We start from the raw sequence: 25,344 nt of genomic DNA on the forward strand, positions 1-25,344 counted from the left end.
CCATCGCACATAGAGCCTGTAACAACAGTATATGTAATAACTTTTCTATTTGTAAAAAAAAAAAAAAAATTATAAACGTTTAACTTGCTGGTAAACGTAATAAAAAGTTGACCTGTAAATGTAATAACTTTTTACGCTAAATGTAATAAATTATTACATTAACAAGTGGTGAGTAACAACTGTTTGTATGAATAATGTAATAATTTCAACCAATCATGTAATAACATATCAAAATCAATGCTTTTATATACTACTTTGCTCAATTTGATGCACATACAGTGCCTTCAGAATGTATTCATGCCCCTTGACTTATTCCACATTTTGTTGTGCTACAGCCTGAATTCTAAATTTATTAAATATATGTTTTTTCTCACCCATCTACACACAATACCCCATAATAACAAAGAAAAACATGTTATGAGAAATTTTATCAAATGTATTGAAAATGAAATACAGAAATATGTCATTTACATAAGTATTCACACCCCTGAGTCACTACTTTGTAGAAGCACCATTGGCAGCGATTACAGCTGTGCGTTTTTCTGGGTAATTCTCCAAGAGCTTTCCACACCTGGATTGTGCAACATTTGCCCATAATTTTTTTCAAAATTCTTCAAGCTCTATCAGATTGGTTGTTGGTCATTGCTAAACAACCATTTTCAGATCTTGCCATAGATTTTCAAGTAGATTTAAGTCAAAACTGTAACTTGGCCACTAAGGAACATTCACTGTCTTCTTTGTAAGAAACTCATGTGTAGATTTGGTTTTAGATTAAAGTCCTGCTGAACGGTGAATTAATCTCCCAGCGTCTGGTGGAAATCAGAATGAACCAGGTTTTCCTCTAGGATTTTGCCTGCGCTTAGCTCCATTCCATTATATCCTGAATAACTCCCCAGCATAATGATTACAAGCATACCCATTAAATTGTGCAGCTATCACTATGCTTGAAAATATGGAGAGTGGTTCTCAGTAATGTGTTGTATTGGATTTGCCACAAACACTTTGTATTCAGGACAAAATGTTAATTGCTTTGCCAACTTTTTTGCAGTATTACTTTAGTGCCTAATATTTTTATTCTGTACAGGCTGTCACACCCTGATCTGTTTCACCTGTCCTCGTTATTGTATCCACCCGCTCCAGGTGTCGCTTGTTTTCCCCAGTGTATTTATCCCTGTGTTTGCTGTCTCTCTGTGCCAGTTTGTCTTGTATTTTTCAAGTCAACCAGCAGTTTCCTGTTCTCCTGCTTTATGCATTATCCTTTTTCTTGTCCTCCCGGTTTTGACCCTTGACTGTTTCTGGATTTTGCACCCGCCTGCCTGACCATTCTGCCTGCCTTGACCACGAGCTTGCCTGCCACTCTGCACCTCCTGGACTCTGATCTGGTTTTGACCTTTTTGCCTGTCCACAACCATTCTCTTGCCTACCCCTTTGGATTAATAAACATCGTAAGACCCCAACCATCTGCCTGCTGTGTCTGCATTTGGGTCTCGCCTTGTGCCTTGATACAGGCTTCCTTCTTTTCACAATGTCAATTAGGTTAGTATTGTGGAGTCAACAACTACAATTGTCACGCTCTGACCTAAGAGAGCTGTTTTTTCTCTGTTTAGTTAGGTCAGGGTGTGATATGGGTGGGCATTCTATGTTTTTGTTTCTATGTTTAGTTCTTGTTTTTCTATTTCTATGTTGGAGTTTTGGGATGATCTCCAATTAGAGGCAGCTGGTTCGCGTTGTCTCTAATTGGAGATCATATTTAAGTTGGGGTTTTTTCTATTGTGTTTTGTGGGTAGATGTTTTCTGTTTTGTTGTCTGCTGCCTGACGGAACTGTTTGCTGTCATTTTGTTTCTTTGTAAAAGTGTTTAGTTTTCATTTAAAGAATAATCATAAGCACTCAACACGCCTTGGTCCCCTCTATACGATGCACGTTACAACAATGTTGTTGACACATCCTCAGTTTTCTCCTATCACAGCCATTCAACTCTGTAACTATTTCAAAGTCACCATTCGCCTCATGGTGAAATCCCTGAGTGGTTTCCTTCCTCTCTGGCAACTGAGTTAGGAAGACCTGTATATTTGTAGTGACTCGGTGTATTGATACACCATCCAAAGTGTAATGAATAACTTCACCATGCTCAAAGGGATATTCAAAGTCTGCTTTTTATTATCCATCTACCAATACATCTGCATTGCTTGCTGTTTGGGGTTTTAGGCTGGGTTTCTTTACAGAACTTTGTTCCATCGGCTGATGTAAAAAGGGCTTTATAAACACATTTGATTGAATAGATGCCATTCTTTGCTAGGCATTGGAAAACCTTCCTGGTCTGTGTGGTTGAATCTGTGTCTGAAATGCACTGCTCAACTGAGGGACCTTACAGATAATTGTATGTTTGGGGTACAGACATAAGGTAGTCATTCAAAAATCAAGTTAAACACTATCATTGCACAGAGTGAGTCCATGCAACTTATTATGTGACTTGTTAAGCACATTTTTACTCCTGAACTTATTTAGGCTTGCCATAACAAAAGGGTTGAATACTTATTGACTCAATACATTTCAGATTTTCCTCTTTGATTAATTTGTTTAAAAATAATTGAAAAACATATTCCCACTTCAACATTATGGGGTATTGTATGTAGGCCAGTGACAAAACAATCTCAGTGTAATCCATTTTAAATGCAGGCTGTAACACAACAAAATGTGGAAAAAGTCAAGGGGTGTGAATACTTTCTGAAGGCACTGTACCACACCCCACTGCCAATTACAACACAAACAAACTCATGGACATCATACAGGAATACTCATACATAGACACTCACAAGCACACATTGACACAGTTTGTCCCAAGGACATTGCTTCATGGTCTCCTGGAGGTTTACACTTGTTGGTGTACTATTTTTGTGAGGACTTCTGGTATACACACACATCTTTTAGCATACTGTAGTTACAACTTACATGTTTTACATTTCATATGTTTACTCATACTGTCATTATTGATTAACATGTCCTCACTTGGGATTTGAACTCACATCCTCTTGATTCACAGGGTTACAATCTTCCTGCTATGCCACCATGTCTGTATGTATGACTGATTTCACCTGTATGCCTATTGCACTTCAAAGTAAATATCAGCTCTGTTAAAAACACACTCAAGAAAAACTATGATATTTATCATAGTGATTCAGGAGTAAAATTAAAACAGATTATACCACAGTGTCATGACGTTGGCCTCTTTTGGTACAGGGAGGACAGTTGACCCCTCCCTTTTGCACCCAATCCACCCTGTGTGTAAAGGGTCGTAAAAACTCTAAAATTCCAGGAGAGTCTCTGGCCACATGGCCCATAGAGAGACACAGGAAATTCTTCCAACTCATAGAATTGGAGAGCCAAGCGACATTTTGTGTTCTGGAGAAGGTATGGAAGATTGGTGAAGAATCCAGCTACGAACTGATCCGCTTGGTACAATTGTGTGATACTCAGAAGAGACAATATAGCCATATTAGCATAAAACTGTTTATATAATAGCATCATAATGGTTGTATAGAATGTATTAATAAGGATAAAGCTTTTGTAAGACATTGAGATGCTATGTACTGATGTAATGTGATAGAATGGTATTTCTGTAACCAAATCTAACTCAGTCATAGGCACGCCCCCAGGGACCCATACAGGACCAGGCGTCATTTGACAAGCTGTTCTATGGGCACTATAAAACACCCCCTGATTCACATTTCTTCAGACCAGGCCTACTAGGTTTTACCTTCCAATTCCTCTACTGAAAGTGAACCATACCACGTGGTTAACTTTTAGACTATTGATACTGACAGAATAAGAACAAGTCTTTGATATTAATTATTAGTCTGCAGCTAAGTAAATTATATCATTGAATGCGAAGACCAACGAAACAACCATTCGATGACGACATTAATGAATGTCGCTTTGAAAGATCCATTCTAACCGAGAGAGAGACTCTCCATCAGAACTACTCTCCAACAAGAATCAGAACGACACACTGAGCGTAAATATATATTGATTGCAATTGTTCCCGAATGAGTGAGCCTACAGTTGTCAATTGTTAATATTAATGAACTCTGTGTGTCACAGCTGACCTTTTATGATCCATTGTTCAACAGACCGACCTGCCTGTTTAGCCCACAAGGGCACATTCCTCTACCAATCCTCTGTGACGATAGTTGCTGTTTGTATGTTTTTTTGTTAATTACTTAGTGTAGTAAATAAATGATTTTAAGACAATTGATGTATGGATGATTTTAGTAAAGACTGGGTTCGTGCAAATACAACAATTTACGACGTTTGGAATGAGACTGGACTAGAGGTAAAATACACCATTGAAACTAGAAGATAATCGGCCTATACTATAATAGAATATAATATTATAGTACAGGAAAGTTATATTAGGAGAATTATAGCTTTGTAATCTGAATATTCTCCTTGGTGCCCCGATCTCCTAGTTAATTACAATTAAACGATTAATCAGTTTAATCGCATGATAATAATTACAGGGAGCTAATTGATAAACATATCTTCCGTTTAATGGTAACCCAAAGACACGACATATTGGAGCTCCTGTGCGAGGAATCTAAGATAGAATTGGACTTTGCTGTGAAATTCTATATATTAATTGTGCAAACAGAATTGTACAAACAGCCTGCTATGTAAACAAAGTGATTGTGCATTTTCCATTGAGAGAAGCTATTTAGAGTAGCTCCGGTCTTATGTCGATAGCAGTGAGGATTAAATTCCAGATTTCGTCCGTTAGGCCAAACGGTACTATTTCTGTCGGTCAATATTAACTTCTAGAGTAAGGTTAGAAATTAGAAGTTAACTGTCCGGTAAACCGAGCCGAATAATTTGCCTACCGCACTAAGACAGTGTGGGCAGACCGTATGCGTATTTGTAGTTAAGTACCGTGTCGCTCCGGTCAACATAAACGCCAGCAGAATATGCTGAATGGGGTTAAGGTGAGACGTCACTAGAAAACCCACCCTTTCCATAAGTGAAAGGATCCTATTTGGGTGCTTGGAAGGATACTCCTGAACCAAGTAGCAATAGCTTAGCATTACGGGTAAGCTAACAGAGAGGGAACATTTTACCCTCCACCGTAACACGTTTAAAATTTCTCCGCTTGCGCGACGGAAGTCCGACCTTTGTACTTCCGTTTAATTTCAGCATTCTGCACCCTGGTGGTGAAGAATTGCCAGTACATCTCTAGGGGAAATTCAAACGTGGAGCACGGTAACATATCCAGACAATCACAATTGACTGGATATGACGTCTCATTCAATTTAACTAACAAGTGAAATTGCCAGATTTACCTTTTCAAGTGGATCTTTCAAATAATATCCAAAATTGATTGGGCGTCTACAATGAGACATGATTAACTTTTTCCAAACTTAACTTAGATGAAGCAATGCTCTCAGGTTAATTGAAAGTTAATTCCCAGATAGCCTATACAGGTTTGATATATCATAAATAGATTAATCAGTAAAATCTGCTTTAGCAAGGCACAGTCAGTAAAACCCTTACGGACGCTCAGCCCCAGGGAGGAGCGTACCCTAGTGGTGAAGGGTCCCAACATTTGAACTACGGTTTACACCTATGATATCCAATCAATGGAGATTGTATGGATTATCGTCTCATTCAATTTATTTAGTTAAATTGTCGAACATACCTTTCTAGGTTCTTCCAATTAAATGAGACAACTTAAACTTTGCATATTAACCGGGATGAAGCAACCTCTCAGGTAATTCAAGTTTAATACCCAGATAGCCTACCCAGGTAGGACTAATCATTGGCATTGATTAATTCAATTTGCTTTGGCAAATTCATTCACGTCCAACTTCCACAGTACTGTACAGTACTGATGGTTCATTAACGTCTATAAATAGATTAAAATCGTCTTTGCAGTTTTCCACATTCCAAAATTTTGGAAAATTAGGAAAAACATTTTTTCCTTTCAAATGTTCTAATAATGTGCAGGCTATCAGAGGGGGTGGTCCCCACTCGCCCGCTAATTAGTGAACCTCCACCCGTAAATGGATTGATCTCTGACCTCAGCAGCGATAACAACCCTAATTATGCCATTAGTGGAAAAGCAGACAACAATGTTTTCCAAAATCAACCATCGGGCGCAGGCCTCATAAAGGTTCTCTCCAGTCTAGCTCTGATGTCTTGCCATCCGAGATTGCCATCTGTCCAATACTGCAGTGCACAGCTGAAGCACGAGCAGGTAACGGTAGACATAAAGGGACAGGTGGAGAGAACCGGGAAACCAATGACAAATGCAGAAAAGGGAAAAATTCTGCTAGCTATGGAACTGCGTTCGAAAACTGAACTATTAAATGTAATTGCAAAAACGTATGACGATGAACAAGCACAAGCTCTTCAACAAAATCGTTTTCTAGAGGAACAACTCGATTTAGCCAAAACTAAATACGATGATGTCCATGCCAAACTAGATAAATCTGAAGAGTTATCTACAAACAGGAGCGCTCAACTTGACAACATGCATGCTGTTTTGTTGAATGTTACTCAAAATAACACGGTGCTCCTCAAAGCGCTGCAGACCAAAGACGATCAGTTAATGAACACAATGACAAAGTTGGATGATAAATCAGCAGAACTTATTGAAGTCGCTGACCAAATGAATGATGAGAGAACTCAGGTGATGAGGTTGGAAATATTGATTTCTAAGCAAGCAGAGGAAATCTCATCACTGAATCTCTCGCTCCGTACTCAAGACCTCTATCTGCAAACCATGACAGATAAGTTTGAGACCAAAAGGAGCAGGTGTGATACTCACATGTCCAAAATCAGTACTCTAAGCGCTCAAGTGGACTCTGCAATGCAGCAGAATTCCACCCTTAGGTACCATCTGGAGGAAATCCAGAATGGTCACGCTCTACAGCGCGACTACCCATCCAAGCAACCGGAGCCCTGTACTCACAGGAGTGAAGACAATAGGTTTCAGACCTTGCCTCCCTCATGTGTCCCTCAGTCTTCTCCTCTTGGCCCTTCGGCACTGAGTAATATGGCGCCTCTTGGCCAACAACAACAAGGCTTGGCTTCTTCTCTTGGCCTTTCGGCCCCAATCTCTCCACAGGATGAAGCCAACCCTCTCCGCCCGCTTGGCGCGGAATACCTTGACAAACTCGTCAAGAATTTCCACACCTTTGACCCCGTTCCAGGTCAGCCTAACGATACTGAGACGTTCCTAGCTGACATAGAGGACGCGTTGGGTGGCTACCCGAACGCTACGGGTTCTGACAGGGTTTACCTGTTGAAGCGAACGTCGAATAGACACGTGACGAGGTTCATTCGTCTACAACAGCAACACGTGCTAAATGACTATGCTAAACTTGCCACAGCTTTGAAATTAGAATTCAGTGGTTCTGCGACTCGCAAACACGATAGCTCACGGGCTAACACCGTCAAACAAGCTCGGAACGAACACCCACAAGCTTTCTATCATAGGCTTCGTTCAGCTTACTTTGGCCTACTCACAGAAACAGGAATGGAAGAGCTGTTACCATTCAAACAAATGTTTCTGTCGAACATGTATCCCACCTTCATTACCTACTTGGGCCCTGCAGCCCACGTTGGCTTGCCTATCTTACAACTCAGAGAGCTTGCAAGCACAGCTTTTGAGGCATCAAAAGTTCACAACGCTAAGAGCCCTGACCACTCAGTTTTGAAGTTTAACCAGGAGCACTCACTCCAGTTAGAGGGTGCATTATCAGGTATTGGAGCGTCGAGAGATGACGCACAACAACAGTTTCTACCACGAAACCCTGATTCCAATAACCTCCGCGGTCGAAATAACTGTAAAATACGTAGCCATCAACATGACTACCGCTACAATCGACCCGTTCGCTACGTTCCTGCACCCAACCCACCAAAAGTGTCAGAGCACAAGGGTAACAAAGGGTTGAAGGACGATCAAAACGTAGACCAATGTTCTCCAGAAGTCCCACTACGGGAAGAACTTAAGCGAGAACAATTTGAGAAAAGGGTAAAAGATAAGTCACAAGGACTAGACAGGGAATTACCGGACACCAGGTCCGCAGGAATTAACACCCATAGCATGGACGTTAAAGTTCAAATTTCTCCCGCTCTCATTCAAGACCCTATCCAGGGCCCGCTTGATCAAGAAACAAGCCCCCGGGCTCTGTCCATAGACTCTGATACAAAAGTTGCGAAGAAAAAGGTCAAACGCTTCGTTAAAGCCAAGCCCACTCAAAATCGGAAAAGTCAATCTGCTTCCATCTTGAACAGACATGGCACATCACGTCGTTGCGAACGACCACTCCACTTTGTGGGGAATATGTCCACTAACCACGAATCTAAACGGCCATACCTGGAAACAGTCCTGGAGGACTGCTTAGCTTGTCATGCGCTAATTGATTCGGGTGCGACAATATCACTCATCTCTCAAACATTGTTTGATGATCTCAAAAGGGCTTTGAAACCAACTAAACGTTGGTTAAAAGTGGAACGATGCGACACTAAACTTCGAGGGGTCACTCAGACTACCTCGCCTATCACATTGAGAGTCATGCTGAAACTACACTTTCAGGACGTATCGCTCGTTCACCCTGTGTATGTTACCAGTCTCGAAACTGTAACCCTGCTACTTGGAGCAGACTTGATGGATCGGTTACTCCCATTGATGGATTGGAAAACCAACCAGGTATGGTCACAGGCCACAGTGCCTTCTCCACTGACCACACCGTCTCCCCCTAACGCTAGCTGCAACGCAGTCCTTCACGAGGGGTATCTGTCGAAAGCACCCCTTGAGAAAAAGACGTTTAGAAACCTCTTGGTACAAAATCCGATCCACGGAGATAGTACGATATCTCGACACATTCCATCAGCCAACCTGATTGACCATTCTTTTCATGATTTCGAGCCAGCTGTCTCTGTGAATAAGCAACTTCCCTCCTCCTTGCAGTCATGTAATACGGTAGTTGAGATGAACTTTTCTTTCCCTTTGGACACTTCCGCAAGCACTGCGGCCGTCCCAGCAAGAAAAACATTGATGCGCAGAGTATACTCTGCTTCCGATGATACACCTTCCGCTTTGTTGGGGACTGTCACCCCTTACAATGACACTAATGGCGTCAGTCCAGCAACTGACCCGATGACTCCCACTGGTGAAACACTTTGCGATATCACAGACCGATATCCTCGTCTCAGTTCGCAGGTAATGAAGAGGTTGCCACACGCGGACGCGGTGGTGACTGACATGCCTCGACAGCCACTGAGCGTTTTGAAGCACAAACACCAGGAGATTTGGTTGAAAGGTTACAGCCACTCTCATAAAAACGCGGCCACTGACAACTCGTACATAGGGTCCGACCTTTTCATTTGCACATCGGACACCAACACCACCCGCTGGTGGGGGGGGTCCCGAGGCACAAAGGGGGGGAATAGTAGCCCAGACCCATGATGAGCCTCATCGAGGCCGGTGGGGGGGTCAAGACTACGGACAACACCGTACGAGGCCGCCAGAGCATAAATCAAATCTAGTTGTAAACTCTCCTATGAGAACAGTGAGGAGCAGACAGGCCCCTAGACGGGGATTATCTTAGAAGACATCTAAGATAGTACTGAGGTGTACCACACTGGTCGTAAAGGAAGTCCAGTGGACTTGTCCACCTCCAAAACTAATGGCATCAATAATCATTCTTTGCCATGCGTAGGTTCAACTACAATACAACTAGTAAAATCCTCCAATCATGTGTTCCGGTAGATAATATTTCAGAATAAATCGGTAGGATAACTGGTCCCCTTGAGTACCAGTACCAATACTATCAACAGTCAGTCCAGCTACAATCAGTAAGAAGGTTAGAGACTTAACCAATCAAATTACCATTGACAACAGCGACATATGAGTCACTCAGAGTGCAACACGTGGAGGGGAATCTCCAGTGCACTCTTCCAATGGTTAACACACATGTCACTAATAAATAGGACCCTCCATTCAGGAGTAAAATTATTAGAAGTCATGAACCATGATCACACCACGTATGACTGGTCCAATACTTAAAGAGTACTTCCGTCGTGAGGTTAGCTCCTCCGTGGATAACATAGCTATGAAATAGACTTCATACCTATCGCCACTACAATAGTGGAAGACAGTGACTTGTAGAAAACTACTACAGACTCCCTTGACACCAATTCTGACTGACCTCCAGGCATTGACCTGAAAATGACCTGACTGCGTCAGAATCATTCTGAACAAGTTGTAATCTGCCCGGATACTTGGTTTACTTCCCTTGACATGCGCGCTTGTGTAAGCAGAAACGCACATGCACAACGGAACATCCAATTAGGATTTATGGTAGGACCACTTAAGGGCCCAAGCAATATACCAGCCTTAGTAAAGTTGAACATTTACTTCTAGGCCTTTGACTCTACAGCACTCACCAGTTTTCTTCCCAGAAGTCCGTAGGTCATACCTGTAGACTGCCCAAAACTAGTGCATTACAGCTGTAGACTTATCATATAGTTATCAACTTAGGATAGCGCCTAAGCAACACACCAAGTAGGAAAACCCTAGATATGGCATTAGAGACAATGCCATGATAATCATTTTGCCAGAACATTGGACGTATATAGAATACAGTCCAATTAGATGATTCTTTTGTGTGAACTATATTTTGTATATTTTTGTTTTGTTTATGCTTTCATTCCTTTTCGGTTCAGTTCCTTTGACACTTAGGAAGTGATAGAGCCATAAACAAAGTCCCCATACAACCATCACTTAGTGCCACAACGCAGCTCATTGGGGAATGAATGTAATTATATATATTTCATGAGTGTGTGTGCGTTGTTAACATCTGCCGAAGTTACTGCCCAGATCTTCCAGTCTGGACGACGGGTCCGGAACGGCGACCCCAAATCCGGACACCCACAGCCTATCCTTGTGGCGGCATGCCCGCTGTCAGAGAGACTACCAAGGTAAACCACCAGAGGGGGGACCGCAACGGCGATCACCAACCAGGACATCCCCTGGCCCTTCCTGGGGTACTTTACAGCTTCCAGGGAACCTACCAAGGTACACCAATTGAGGAGACCGCAACGGCGATCACCAACCGGACATCAACTGCCCATCCTTGTGGTGGACGGCTCCGCTTTCAGAGAGCCTACCAAGTTCAACCACCAGAGAGGACTGCAACGATGATCTACCAATGGGACATCACGTGGTCATGATTTTATGTTGATTTGTAACTTGCAGGATAAACAAGATCCAAACCACCAGGGGGGGTATGTCATGACGTTGGCCTCTTTTGGTACAGGGAGGACAGTTGACCCCTCCCTTTTGCACCCAATCCACCCTGTGTGTAAAGGGTCGTAAAAACTCTAAAATTCCAGGAGAGTCTCTGGCCACATGGCCCATAGAGAGACACAGGAAATTCTTCCAACTCATAGAATTGGAGAGCCAAGCGACATTTTGTGTTCTGGAGAAGGTATGGAAGATTGGTGAAGAATCCAGCTACGAACTGATCCGCTTGGTACAATTGTGTGATACTCAGAAGAGACAATATAGCCATATTAGCATAAAACTGTTTATATAATAGCATCATAATGGTTGTATAGAATGTATTAATAAGGATAAAGCTTTTGTAAGACATTGAGATGCTATGTACTGATGTAATGTGATAGAATGGTATTTCTGTAACCAAATCTAACTCAGTCATAGGCACGCCCCCAGGGACCCATACAGGACCAGGCGTCATTTGACAAGCTGTTCTATGGGCACTATAAAACACCCCCTGATTCACATTTCTTCAGACCAGGCCTACTAGGTTTTACCTTCCAATTCCTCTACTGAAAGTGAACCATGCCACGTGGTTAACTTTTAGACTATTGATACTGACAGAATAAGAACAAGTCTTTGATATTAATTATTAGTCTGCAGCTAAGTAAATTATATCATTGAACGCGAAGACCAACGAAACAACCATTCGATGACGACATTCATGAATGTCGCTTTGAAAGATCCATTCTAACCGAGAGAGAGACTCTCCATCAGAACTACTCTCCAACAAGAATCAGAACGACACACTGAGCGTAAATATATATTGATTGCAATTGTTCCCGAATGAGTGAGCCTTCAGTTGTCAATTGTTAATATTAATGAACTCTGTGTGCCACAGCTGACCTTTTATGATCCATTGTTCAACAGGCCGACCTGCCTGTTTAGCCCACAAGGGCACATTCCTCTACCAATCCTCTGTGACGATAGTTGCTGTTTGTATGTTTTTCTGTTAATTACTTAGTGTAGTAAATAAATGATTTTAAGACAATTGATGTATGGATGATTTTAGTAAAGACTGGGTTCGTGCAGATACAACAATTTACGACGTTTGGAATGAGACTGGACTAGAGGTAAAATACACCATTGAAACTAGAAGATAATCGGCCTATACTATAATAGAATATAATATTATAGTACAGGAAAGTTATATTAGGAGAATTATAGCTTTGTAATCTGAATATTCTCCTTGGTGCCCCGATCTCCTAGTTAATTACAATTAAACGATTAATCAGTTTAATCGCGTGATAATAATTACAGGGAGCTAATTGATAAACATATCTTCCGTTTAATGGTAATCCAAAGACACGACAACAGTGTGGGTGAATACTAATTTCTGATTGGCTAGAAAGGCACTCTAGAAAGGACATTACAACCAGATAAGGGGACAATTGTGAAAAGATATCAGGACACCTTGCAATCATGACTTAATAAGCGCTTACACATGCAGACTGTACTTGCCACAAAGTTACAGAAAGGTAAACCAACCACACAAACCGTAATTGGATACATTGTAAACACAGGTCCAACGCGTCCCAACACTTATACTTAGCTAGTTGGCTAGCTAGCATGTATTTGTTTTTGCACAGACATATTTTTTGGGAGGATTTGATGAGATAGCGTGGTGAATGATGAACATGAAATTCTCTGGTCCCTACTGTTGCAGTCATGACGCAAGTGGCACTATGCTGCCAAATCCTCCCACATGTTTGTAGTTCCACCAGCTGTTTTCAGCAACTGGTATTTTTGAAATCAGTTGTCATATTGCCAGGTTTGCTAGCAACAAACTATTTAGCTAGCTTCGACCCCAGTAATTGATATGCAATGTGATCTCCTCGTAATGAACAGTGTTGAGTGTCCTGACAAGAAGGCAAACTTTTCTAGCTATGCCAGGCTATGCCAGGCATATTATCAGCTCATTGTTATGGATGTATTCAAATAAATGTCAATAGAAAACAACTACTTTGCAGTTATTCTGGTTTAGTATTTAGGTTTAGTCTTAAAATACCTTTTAGCCTCAGTCACATTTTAATCATTTCATCATTCATTAACTGTAGTATTTCACAGTCGACTAAAACGCTGGACAACGTATGTTTAGCTTTAGTCACAGACACTTTAGTCACATAATAGTCAGTGCATTTTCTTCTATTAAATAATGAATATTTAGACTACCTTCCATCACGTTTACAGTGCATTCGGAAAGAATTCAGACCCCTTGACTTTTTCCACATTTTGTTATGTTACATCCTTATTCTAAAATGTATTAAATTGTTTTTTTCCCTCATCATTCTACACATAACACCCCATAATGACAAAGCAAAAAACAGGTTTTAGACATTTTTGCAAATGTATTATCAATTAAAAACATAAATATCACATTTACATAAGTATTCAGACTCTTTACTCACTACTTTTTTGAAGCACCTTTGGCAGCGATTACAACCTTGAGTCTTCTTAGGTATGACACCACAAGCTAGGCACATTTGTATTTAGGGAGTTTCTCCCATTCTTCCCTGCAGATCCTCTCAAGCTCTGTAAGGTTGGATGGGGAGCGTCAGTGCACAGCTATTTTCAGGTCTCTCCAGAGATGTTAGATTGGGTTCAAGTCCGGGCTCTGGATGGGCCACTCAAGGACATTCAGAGACTTGTCCCAAAGCCACTCCTGCATTGTCTTGGATGTGTGCTTAGGGTCGTTGTCCTGTTGGAAGGTGAACCTTCGCCACAGTCTGAGGTCCGGGGGTGCTCTGTAGCAGGTTTTCATCAAGGATCTCTCTGTACTTTGCTCCGTTCATCTTTCCCTCGATCCTGACTAGTCTCCCAGTCCCTGACACTGAAAAACATCCCCACAGCATGATGCTGCCACCACCATGCTTCACCGTAGGAATGGTGCCAGGTTTTCTTCAGACGTGACACTTGGCATTCAGGCCAAAGAGTTCTATCTTGGTTTCATCAGACCAGAGAATCTTGTTTCTCTTGGTCTGAGTCCTTTAGGTGCCTTTTGGCAAATCCCAAGCGGGCTGTCATGTGCCTTTTACTGATTAGTGGCTTCCGTCTGGCCACTCTACCATAAAGGCCTGATTGGTGGAGTGCTGCATAGATACTTGTCCTTCTGGAAGTTTCTCCCATCTCCACAGAGGAACTCTAGAGCTCTGTCAGAGTGACCATCTGGTTGTTGGTCACCTCCCTCACCAAGACCCTTCTCCCCTGATTGCTTGGTCGGGCAGTCAGCTCTAGGAAGAGTCTTGGTGGTTCCGAACTTCTTCCATTTAAGAATGATGGAGTCCACTGTGTTCTTGGGGGCCTTCAATGCTGCAGACATTTTTAGTACCTTTCCCTAGATCTCTGCCTCGACACAGTCCTGTCTCGGTGCTCTACAATACCTATGAACTCATGGCTTGGTTTTTTCTCTGAAATGCACTGTCAACTGTGGGACCTTAAATAGACAGTTGTGTGCCTTTCAAAATCATGTCCAATCAATTGAATTTACCACAAGTGGACTCCAATCAAGTTGTAGAAACATCTTAATTAAGGATGATCAATGGAAACAGGATGCACCTGAACTCAATTTCGAGTCTCATAGCAAAGGGTCTGAATACTTCTGTAAATAAGTATGTATTTCTCTTTTTTATTTCTAATAAATTTGCAAACATTTCTAAAAACCTGTTTTCGCTTTGTCATTATGGGGTATTGTGTGTAGATTGATGAGGGAAAAAATGATTTAATACATTTTAGAATGAGGCTGTAACTTAACAAAATGTGGACAAAGTCTAGGGGTCTGAATACTTTCTGAATGCACTCTAGATGGCCTTGCCCAAATAGGCCTACTATGCCCTCATATTCCTTAGCTGGCAACATTGATATTGTGGTAGATTGTAAAATCTCGGCTGAAGGTTAAACAATTTACAGCTCTTATTTGAACCCCATCATAACCATCAAGGGCTTGTCGTTGTGAGATGTATTGACATGTTGAAATCACGAGCTGTCTGTTTAAGCAACTAGCACAAAGCTCAGACACGCATACATACCCCACAAGACATGCCACTAGGGTTCACTTCACAGTCCCAAAGTCCAGAACAGACTACGTGAAATGCACAGTACTACATAGAGCCATGACTACATGTAACTCTACTCCACATCATGCAACTCAGTCAAGCAGTAAAATCAGATTTCAAAAACAGATAAAACGGGCGTCCCCATTTTGGCGCAGCGGTCTAAGGCACTGCATCGCAGTGCTACAGGCGTCACTACAGATCCGGGTTCAATCCCAGGCTGTATCATAACTGGCCGTGATTGGGAGTCCCATACGGCGGTGCACAATTGGCCCTGCGTTGTCCGGGTTAGGGGAAGGTTTGGCCGGGTGGGCTTTACTTGGCTCATTGCACTCTAGAGACAACCTGTGGTGGGCCAGCGCCTGCAGGCTGAGCCTCAGACGTCAGGTGAATGGTGTTACCTCTAACACATTGGTGCAGGTGGCATCCGGGTTAAGCGGGCGAGTGTTAAGAAGCGCATTTTGGTGGGTCATGTTTCGGAGGACGCAAGACTCAACCTTTGCCTCCTGAGCCAGTTGGGGAGTTTAGGAGAAAAAGGGGGTAAAACACACACAAAAAAAGAGAAAACTACACCTCATGGAACAGCGTGGGCTGTGAAGAGACCCACACAGCATTCACTAACACACGCACTCTACACACACATTTTAATACTGTTATTTGCTGTATTATTGATTTTGTATTGTGGATATGTTATGGTAGAGTAGTGTATACTAATGTGTTGTGTTATGTACTGTTTTATTGTATGGGGGGGTGGCCTACATGAAAGTAAGAGAGAGAGAAAACATTGTGTTTCTAGTTGAAGTTAGTTACAAGTGAAGTGTCCTGGCTTCGCATCAGTTCAAAAGATTGACTTGTGACTGGAGTGAATGTCTGGGAGCTACTGTATATGGGAGAGCCGGGCAGATCAGCTCAATCTGTCACGCCCTGACCATAGAGAGCCTTTTTATTCTCTATTTTGGTTAGGACGGGGTGTGACTAGGGTGGGTAATCTAGGTTGTTTATTTCTATGTTGGCCTGGTATGGTCCCCAATCAGAGGCAGCTGTTTTTCGTTGTCTCTGATTGGGGATCATATTTAGGCAGCCATTTCCCCACTGTGTTTTGTGGGATCTTGATTATGTGTAGTTGCCTGTGAGCACTTCATTTGCTTCACGTTTAGTTCGATATTTATTGTTTTTGTGCGTTTCATTCAATAAACATGTGGAACCCATATCACGCAGCGCTTTGGTCCGAATGTTATTACGACGATCGTGACAGAAGATCCCACCAAACCAGGACCAAGCAGCGTGCCCAGGAGGAGAAGATATCCTGGACATGGGAGGAAATCATGGAGGGACACGAAAGCCTTCCTTGGAAGCAGACGCAAGGAGATAAGAGAGATCAGCGACGACGCCGGGGTTCGCGGCCACAACGAAAGCCCAAAAAACAGCCCCAAAATTTTTCTGGGGAGGAGTGAACCAGAGCCAGTCTGGGAGAAGATGGAGAAATTAGAGGCGAGTTAACGGAGAGAGTCAGAGACCGTCAGTGAGTTGATATAGAAATTGGAGGAGAGAGAAAGGAGAGAGTTGTTGTGTTGGTGTATGATGCACGACATTCGCCCTAAGGAGCGTGTTATCAGTTTGATGCCACCTGAGTCAGCTCTCTGTACTCATCCTGAGGAGCGTGCTATCAGTCTGGTAAAATCTGTGCCGGCTCCACGCACCAGGTCTCCAGTACGCCTCCCCAGCCCTGTACGTCCTGTGCCAGCTCGCCGCACTCGCCTTGAGGAGCGTGTCATCTGTCCGGTACCATGTGTGCCAACTCTATGCACCAGGTCTCCAGTGCGCCTCCACAGCCCAGTACGTCCTGTGCCAGCTCCCAGTACTCGCCGTGCGAACTGTGTCATCGTTCCGGTACAATTTGTGCCGGCTCTACGCACCAGGTCTCCAGTGCGCCTCCACAGCCCAGTACGTCCTGTGCCAGCTCCTTGCACTCGCCCTGAAGAGCGTGTCACCAGTCCGGTGCAACCTGTGCCGGTCCCACGCATCAGGCCTCCAGTGTGCCTCCTTAGTCCGGTACGTCCTGTGCCTGCTCCACGCACTCGTCCTGAAGTGTGTGTCACCAGTCCGGTTCCCCCTGCACCGGATCCACGCACTAGGCCTCCAGTGCGCATTCACAGTCCAGCACTTCCGGCAACGTTTCGCAGTCCAGAGCTTCCGGCGACGGTTCACAGTCCAGAGCTTCCGGCGACGGTTCACAGTCCGGAACCTCCTGCGACGGTCCACAGTCCGGAGCCTCCTGCGACGGTTCACAGTCCGGAACCTCCTGCGACGGTTCACAGTCCGGAACCTCCTGCGACGGTCCACAGTCCGGAACCTCCTGCGATGGTCCACAGTCCGGAACCTCCTGCGACGGTCCACGGTCCGGAACCTCCAGCAAGGGTCAACGGTCCGGAGCTTCCAGGCAAAGTGTCCAGTCCAGATCCAGGGCAGGAGCATTCCTCTGTGCTGGTGTCCAGTCCCACTCCATGGCCGGAGCCCTCCTTTGCGCCGGTGCCCAGTCCAGGCATGGCGTCCAGTTCCGCTCCAAGGCCAGAGCCTTCCTCTGCGCCGGTGCCCAGTCCAGGCACGGCGTCCAACCCGGCGCCATGGCCGGATCCGGGGTCTGGCGGGGGTTACGACTTGCACCGGAGCCGCCACCAACACTAGATGCCCACCCGGACCCTCCCCTATAGAGTCAGATTTTGCGGCCAGAGTCCGCACCTTTGGGGGTGGGGTACTCTCACGCCCTGACCATAGAGAGCCTTTTTATTCTCTATTTTGGTTAGGTCGGGTGTGACTAGGGTGGGTAATCTAGGTAGTTTATTTCTATGTTGGCCTGGTATGGTCCCCAATCAGAGGCAGCCGTTTTTCGTTGTCTCTGATTGGGGATCATATATAGGCAGCCATTTCCCCACTGTGTTTTGTGGGATCTTGTTTATGTGTAGTTGCCTGTGAGCACTTCATTTGCTTCAAGTTTCGTTCGTTCTTTATTGTTTTTGTGCATTTCATTCAATAAACATGTGGAACCCATATCACGCTGCGCTTTGGTCCGAATGCTATTACAACGATCGTGACACAATCAGACCACGCAACTGAAAGACGTCAATTCTGCCAATAAGAGGATTGCATGAAATATTCTGAACGAATGCATTCTTGTGATTGGACAAAACAGATGAAAAGGAGCTTCATGTCAAATCAAATGTCCATTAGTCTCACGTGGAATACTTGTCTCGTCACATTTTCGTAGACTAAAATTAAAATAAAATTGTAATAGTTATAGATTTTTAAAGGGCATCCTATCATAGTTTTAGTCAGGAAAAATAGGTTGCTGCCAATTATTTTTTGTCATAGTTATTGTTCAGAAAATTAACACTGCAGCGTAAACACTAACCTTCAAAACCCCACACCATTTCATTACTTTATTTATAATGATTTGGGCCACCTGGGACAATCATGTGACAAATACCTCCAAGAACTTCCAGGGAAGCTTCAGGGGACCGTGAAACAATGTCGCATGAACGTCCTAAAAACGTTCTCGGGGATGTCCCGGGACCAACCGGGAACTAGACAAAACCTCCAGGGGACCATGACACAACGTCCCAAGAACGTCCTAAAAACATCCTTGGGTATGTCCCCGGGACAAACTGGGAACTAAATAAAACCATCAGGGGACCATGACACAAAAAATGTCCTGACATGGTCCTCAGTGACATCCTGGGAACTTACAGGGAAATAGACAAAGGTCACCCAGAGAACATTCCCTTACGACCATCACACAATGTCCTAAGGACTAGTAAAATAAACGTCCTGAGAATGTCTAAAAAGGTCTCGACATGGTCCTCAGTGACGTCCTGGGAACTTACATGGAACTAGAAAAAGGTCTCCCAGAGAATGTTCCCCTTGGACCATCACGGGATGTCCTAAGGACTAGTAAAATGAAAGTCCTGAGAACATTCTACAAAGGTCCTGACATGGTCCTCTGTGATGTCCTGAAACTAGACAAAGGTCCCCCAGAGAATATTCTCTTGGGACCATCACGCAATGTTCTTAGAATGCTCTCAGAACATCAGAGAGATAACGTTGTGCCAAAACCCTTAAGGGGCCTAATGGGAACTTTGCAGAATGTCCTCATGACCTTCACTGTTTGCTGGGTTACTGCTGTTCAGTCTTCATGTCAATTAATGCATGTATGTATGTGCATGTATTGTGTTTTTTGCTGTTTATAGTGTGTGGAGTCGTAAATTCTTTGTCAATATATTCTGTCTGTATATAATGTTAACCGCCTATATTCACAATTTCACCGAATCGAATTCTGGGTATATGTAATTGTCCTTTGTGAATAAAGGTGATTCTGATTCTGAATGTTACATACTGTAGCTATCTCAATCATTATTTCAAATAATTTCGGTGACTTCACAGCAATTGCTAGCTAGTTGAAATGTAGCTAGCTAGATACAAATCCCCCTAGATAAAGCCATGTCTCATAGTCACATCATGAGATTTGTAAATGAAAGAGGAATATAATAATATGAATTGAATGGAGTTTCCCATCTTCCCATTTAGAGTTTCTGGCACAGCACCGAAATGCCTGTAACCAGACGGTGTGACAAAGGCATTTCCTAACAGGCATGCTAACTTTCTTTGTTGTTACTTTAAGGTTGGAACCAACATGCAGTACCTCTAGCAGGAAGAGAGGCAAAAATCATTATTCCGCCAGCTCAGGGGCAAGCTACACTAATCATAGCCCTGTGTAATGTTCAATGTAATTGCATTGCTGGACTTCATGTATTTGTATTGTTTAAAAAAAGTACAAATAAAAATAAATGTATGGTTTAAACATGTCTTTAATGTTCATTTGTTTAGCTGTTAGTGATAATTCCCCAAGAGTTAATACATTTGTGTTTACATCATTAAGCCTTTATGTATGTTATGAATGACCATAGGTGTCTGACCTTATAGTAAGTACAGCGTCATATGATACAAGACATTTATGTATGTGTTATAAATTATCAAATGGGCCCAGATCCGCGTGGTATGGCTCGTTTTTGTTGTGTGCATGTGTGTGTACTGAGGAACATGTCACTTGGTTCCAGAAGAAATAGACTTTAAATTTCTTTAGGTTGGGGGCTTTCATCAAGGTAAGTGTTTCTTGGTGTGACGTCGTCCCCAGGCTATTGCATACATAGCACATATAAGTGTGGGATATCAATCATTCAAGTTAGCCTTAGTCGGAGTGACCATAGAATTCTATAGGAGTGACCTTACTGATGTCGTAACGTTTGCTGTTCATTAATGTGAAGACTGTTATATCATCAAATCAATTCTCTATGTGATTAAACTAATCACGGAATAGTAATTAACTAGGAAGTTGGGGCACCACCACCAAATGTTGTTTAAAGAGTTGCAATTTCCCGATTTGAACTCTCTTCACATATTTTCATATCTTATCGATTACAGTCACTTCTTAATGTATTATTACCTCATTAGTCATATTCTGATTGTCGCAAACCCTTGGATATCTGCACAAACCCTAGCATAAATTAGCGGTATACAAATTGGCTTAATTATTTATTTACTAACTAACGAAATAATCACACAGAATTACTGAAATACACACACAATACATTTGTTACTAACATGATACAAAGAAAAAGTCCCTAGTGGACGAAACCGATATGACGGTAGACAAATGAAAGGGGTGGGGACAGCTCAAGAGCGGGAAAGCCAGAGAAACAACACGGATATACGGTTGATAACTACACCCATGGAAATGCTAATACTTTGAACATGCACAGCCGCTCATTCGAAAATAAATTGCAATTTACATATCTACAAGTGTATGCCTTTGTTGTCTCTCTGTGATCGCTGGTCCATCTGCTGGAGAGAGTCGACAAAAAGTCTCTGGTTGCGTTCCCCAGAAGTCCCAAAGTCTTTCGTGGTTGTAGTTTTCTCAGCAAGCTCTGGATAGTGTCTGTTGTAATGGATACGTCAGACGTACCCCTGGTCGCTTGATAAGGAAATGTTCTCCAGAATAGATCTTTCAGAGTACCATTCGGTCGTTCGATCGGTTGCATTTACCAGACTAAAATACTTAAACAGCTGCAGACTGAATAATTGGTCTTAAGTTTGTAGATTTCTTAACCATTTTAACGTGATCCCACGTTCTCTGGTCTTGTCCTTTGGTAGAGTTGTAGTTGAAACTATTTTGCAACATCCGGCTCACGCCTCAACCATTTGTAACGTATTCAGCTGGCGCTGCACGTGACTGGTCTCTATTTAAATTGCCAACCATTTCAACATGTAGCAACAGCTCAATGCTTTCTGGTCTAATATACATTTTGTCGGAAGTGGGTTTTATACAGCCAATCAGTCTGTCAAGTTCAATTGTAGCCTTATAGTTCCCAATCTGAGAGGGTTCCATACAGAACAAAGCATTTCACCAGTATTCTATCTGCTCTATTTGCCAGTGTAAGACAAAGCATTCCTCTCCCTTCTATCGGTTCTAAGATCTAAGATTCTAAGACGTTCAGACATTCTGAAGGCTCTGCAGTGGTGCCATGAGTCACTGAGCAAAACATGCATATGTACATGCACGCACGCGCAGACACACGCACGCACGCGCAGACACACACACGCACGCACGCACGCACTCTCACACACACACACACACACACACACACACACACACACACACACACACACACACACACACACACACACACACACACACACACACACACACACACACACACACACACACACACACACACACACACACACACACACACAATACAGACACACAGAGCTCTGAGGGAGGATTGACCCCTGTGGTCACAGCCCCTCGTTAGAGGGAGCAGAAGGAGTCTTTGAGCTGGTGGTGGGTCACTGAGACACAGAGACACAGCCAACGGGGGAAAGACAGACGCTCCGGCTAAAGGAGCTAAGCATGCTTAAGCATGGGAGGGCTAACCTTGCCAAGTTTAAAACGAGAGGAACCCCAGTACATCATCAGCAACATGAGAAGAAAGTGAATGTGCACAGCGGTCACACAGTGTCCAGGCCTCAGCCTGATCATTGCTGAGGTGGTGGTGATACAGCCTTGCTGGCTTTCACATAGGAAGACCGTGCTGCTGCAGCAACACAGAGATACAAAACTAGAGAGCTTCTCAAGGCTCCTCAAGGCTGAGTAGCCTATTCATGCTTTAACACCACTATAGCTAACGTCTCAATTTGAGGATTAGCAGGGCTCTCCTCACCACAATGCAACACTGTCACAGGCTCACAATGCCTAGATTATGGTTCTTCTGAGTGATAAAGCAATATCCATCTCTACTACCTCTATCCTTGCCTCTTACTGGCCTTCCCAGTAAGTAGGCTACTCTCACATCATCCTAAAGTAGCAGGCGTAGAAGAAATGCCTGGAACCAAACTCTCACATTTTGGTCTTGATGAGAATTAAAAAAAACTGTTTGGGAGGTTATTTTCTGCACTGTTCAACCAATCCAGTAAATGTGAAGTAGGAGTTAAGACATGGTGTAGCATTGTTAACGTCCAAAAGTGGAAGTCAGGCTCTATCTTCAATTTCCCCTGAAAACCTGAACTTATGGTAGTTGTTGGCAACTCTGCTAAGGTTACTCTCACACCAACGCAAGCGTGGATGCTTGACTGTTTCTGCACTGAACATTCAAAACATGCTACAGCGTTGCTTTGCCAAATAGACCAGAAAAAAGCATAAACATGCACCTTCACCCTCCACTCGCAACTTGCGTGTTTCTATTCAATAACTTCGTAGTACTACGCATTTTATTAAAACGTACTTTAGAGGTGTTCTGTTGATGGCATGAAGACGCATTGATTTATTATGCACTGACTGTGCTGTCGCTCTAGATAAAGAGAAAACCGAATAGGCTATTATGTTAAAAGGTTAATATTAACATTCAACATGAACTGTCTGGAGTGGTACAATTTGGGGGCAATGCAGCGAGACACTTACTGTATGTTCTGAATTGTGTATGTTCTTCAACATTATATTAGTAATTTGATATGAACAGTATTAATACATTGCATGTGCCCTTTCCCTTCAGCGCTATTAGTCTACTCTCTTGATTGCGTTCATATGAACTGTGGACTGTTTCCTCATCCTTTCCTCAGTCTACTCTCCTTGACACTGCTGCTGGGTGAGTCGGATGTGTGTGCGAGCGCGTGAGCGACAGTGTGCGCCGGTGGCATCAACTATAGGTTATACACCTGCCCGCCAGCCGTTCTCCTCAGAAGCGTATGATGAAGGTAGGCTATGGGTATCCTATATTCACCGGGAGAAGCCGTAGGGTTTCTCCACCTAAAGGTTGAACTAAGTTGAGCTTCCCGTCACTTTAGCTGAGATAAAACCAAAACACAAGCTACCGTTTTACTGTTCACCAATCAGGGGGCTGTCAATGGAGCATGAACCATGCCCCTGTTTGATCCCGTAAACTATGGGAATAATCCATGAGGTGTCTCAAAACGAGATGGGGGGGTTAACTCTAGACCTATAATCATGCTAAATGGCATGTAAGTGCGTATCTCCATCCCACACACAGTTAGTGCGTCTAATGAGATAAAAAAAAACGGAAAACCAAACCAAAACAACCGCTCAAGCGACATCATGCATTTTTAAACCCTTTCAACGACAGGTAAACACAAGGTTTAATCCGCCCAATTTTTAGGTCAGACAACAAACACATCTTATCTGATAGTGCGACAGATAAATATAAATGCGCATTTTACCTACCTCAATTAGCGGAGGAGAGCGAGCGTTTTTATTTCTTTCTCTCTGCTGGCGGAGAGATGCTGAGATGTGGGTTCACTCCGGCCAGAAGGGATGTGTAGACGGCTGATCATGCGCAAGAGACACACTGATGCAGCCCGCTCAGAACGCCCTGTAATAAAGGAGACCACACGGGATTTTCAGATAATAGAAGCATCTCTAGCCTCATCTGACAGATCTTTGTTGTCCCTCCCTCTCTCTCTACCTCGCTCTCTCTCTCCCCCCTCTCTCTATCTCCGTTTGTCGTCGCTCACGCTCTGTTTCCTGTCTCCCCCCTTCTGCGCTACTCAATTTAGTCAAGCTGCAGCCCCTGTCGCATTAGGATGTCCTCTCTCTCTATCTCCCTCTCATTCTCTAAAAGCAGCCCGCTTCTTTTTCTTTCGCTTCTATACCCCCTTCCCACCTTTCTCCTCCCCTTCTCTCACCTTCTGTTCTCTTCTCCTCTAGAATGAAACGAAGAAAAACAAAACGCGCCTGCCTCGCTTTTGTTGCCTGCCTCTCATACGCAGCAGCTAGCTACTCATTTCAGAATAGGAGCATCGGTGATTCCCCTCCCTCCCCTCTCTCCCTTTCTCGACCGTGTGTGCTGCGCACCCGCCCCCCATCCCCCATCCCTCCCTTCACACCTCACTAATGAACATCTCATGCCCCAATATGCACTCAATGTCATCACGGAGTGGGACCGGCTGTCGCACTGGGTGCTCAAGCGCTCCCCTTAAAATTATTACACCAGTCTTTATTACACTAGTCTCATCTAGGAGTCTAGGCCTACACACACCTGAGCCCCACTCCCAGCCTATGGGCCACATTAGGCCGCTGACACTCACAGCACTAATGACAAAAGAACAGGCACAATATGAATTAGAGCCATATATAGCCTAGGCTACATATGACTTCACAAGGAATAGTAACATGCAAAAATACAGTAATAAGACATGCAAGTTTAATTTGAGCACTATTACAAAGCACATCCACACAGGCCTACTGTAGAGATTAACCATGGGTTAGACAATTAGCGCATACAAGACACTATTAGACATGCAAGACTAGACAGAGAACTGCAACATAACACATACTGTATATCTTCACGGTTATGATAACTCATAATACACCCATGTAGATCAGTGGTAGGTG

At 43.4% G+C, this 25,344-nt stretch overlaps 1 protein-coding gene across 2 annotated transcripts in view; it reads right to left on the reverse strand.

The window, feature by feature from the left end:
• The window catches only part of cntn2 (contactin 2), an 80,639-nt gene extending 55,897 nt beyond the window's left edge, over positions 1-24,742 (reverse strand). Inside the window, exons 1-2 of one of the 2 annotated variants that reach the window (XM_014167764.2) lie at positions 24,636-24,742; positions 24,175-24,322 (exon numbers count right to left, since the gene is read on the reverse strand). The gene's annotated coding sequence lies outside the window, so the exon portion shown is untranslated. Of the gene's footprint in view, positions 1-24,174; positions 24,568-24,635 lie in introns of those variants that run through there. The other variant, XM_014167765.2, reaches the window with a different exon arrangement.
• Positions 24,743-25,344: the final 602 nt, after the last annotated feature.

This window comes from Salmo salar, chromosome ssa22 (assembly GCF_905237065.1).
Source record: "Salmo salar chromosome ssa22, Ssal_v3.1, whole genome shotgun sequence".
In the NCBI taxonomy this organism is placed as follows: Eukaryota; Metazoa; Chordata; class Actinopteri; order Salmoniformes; family Salmonidae; genus Salmo; species Salmo salar.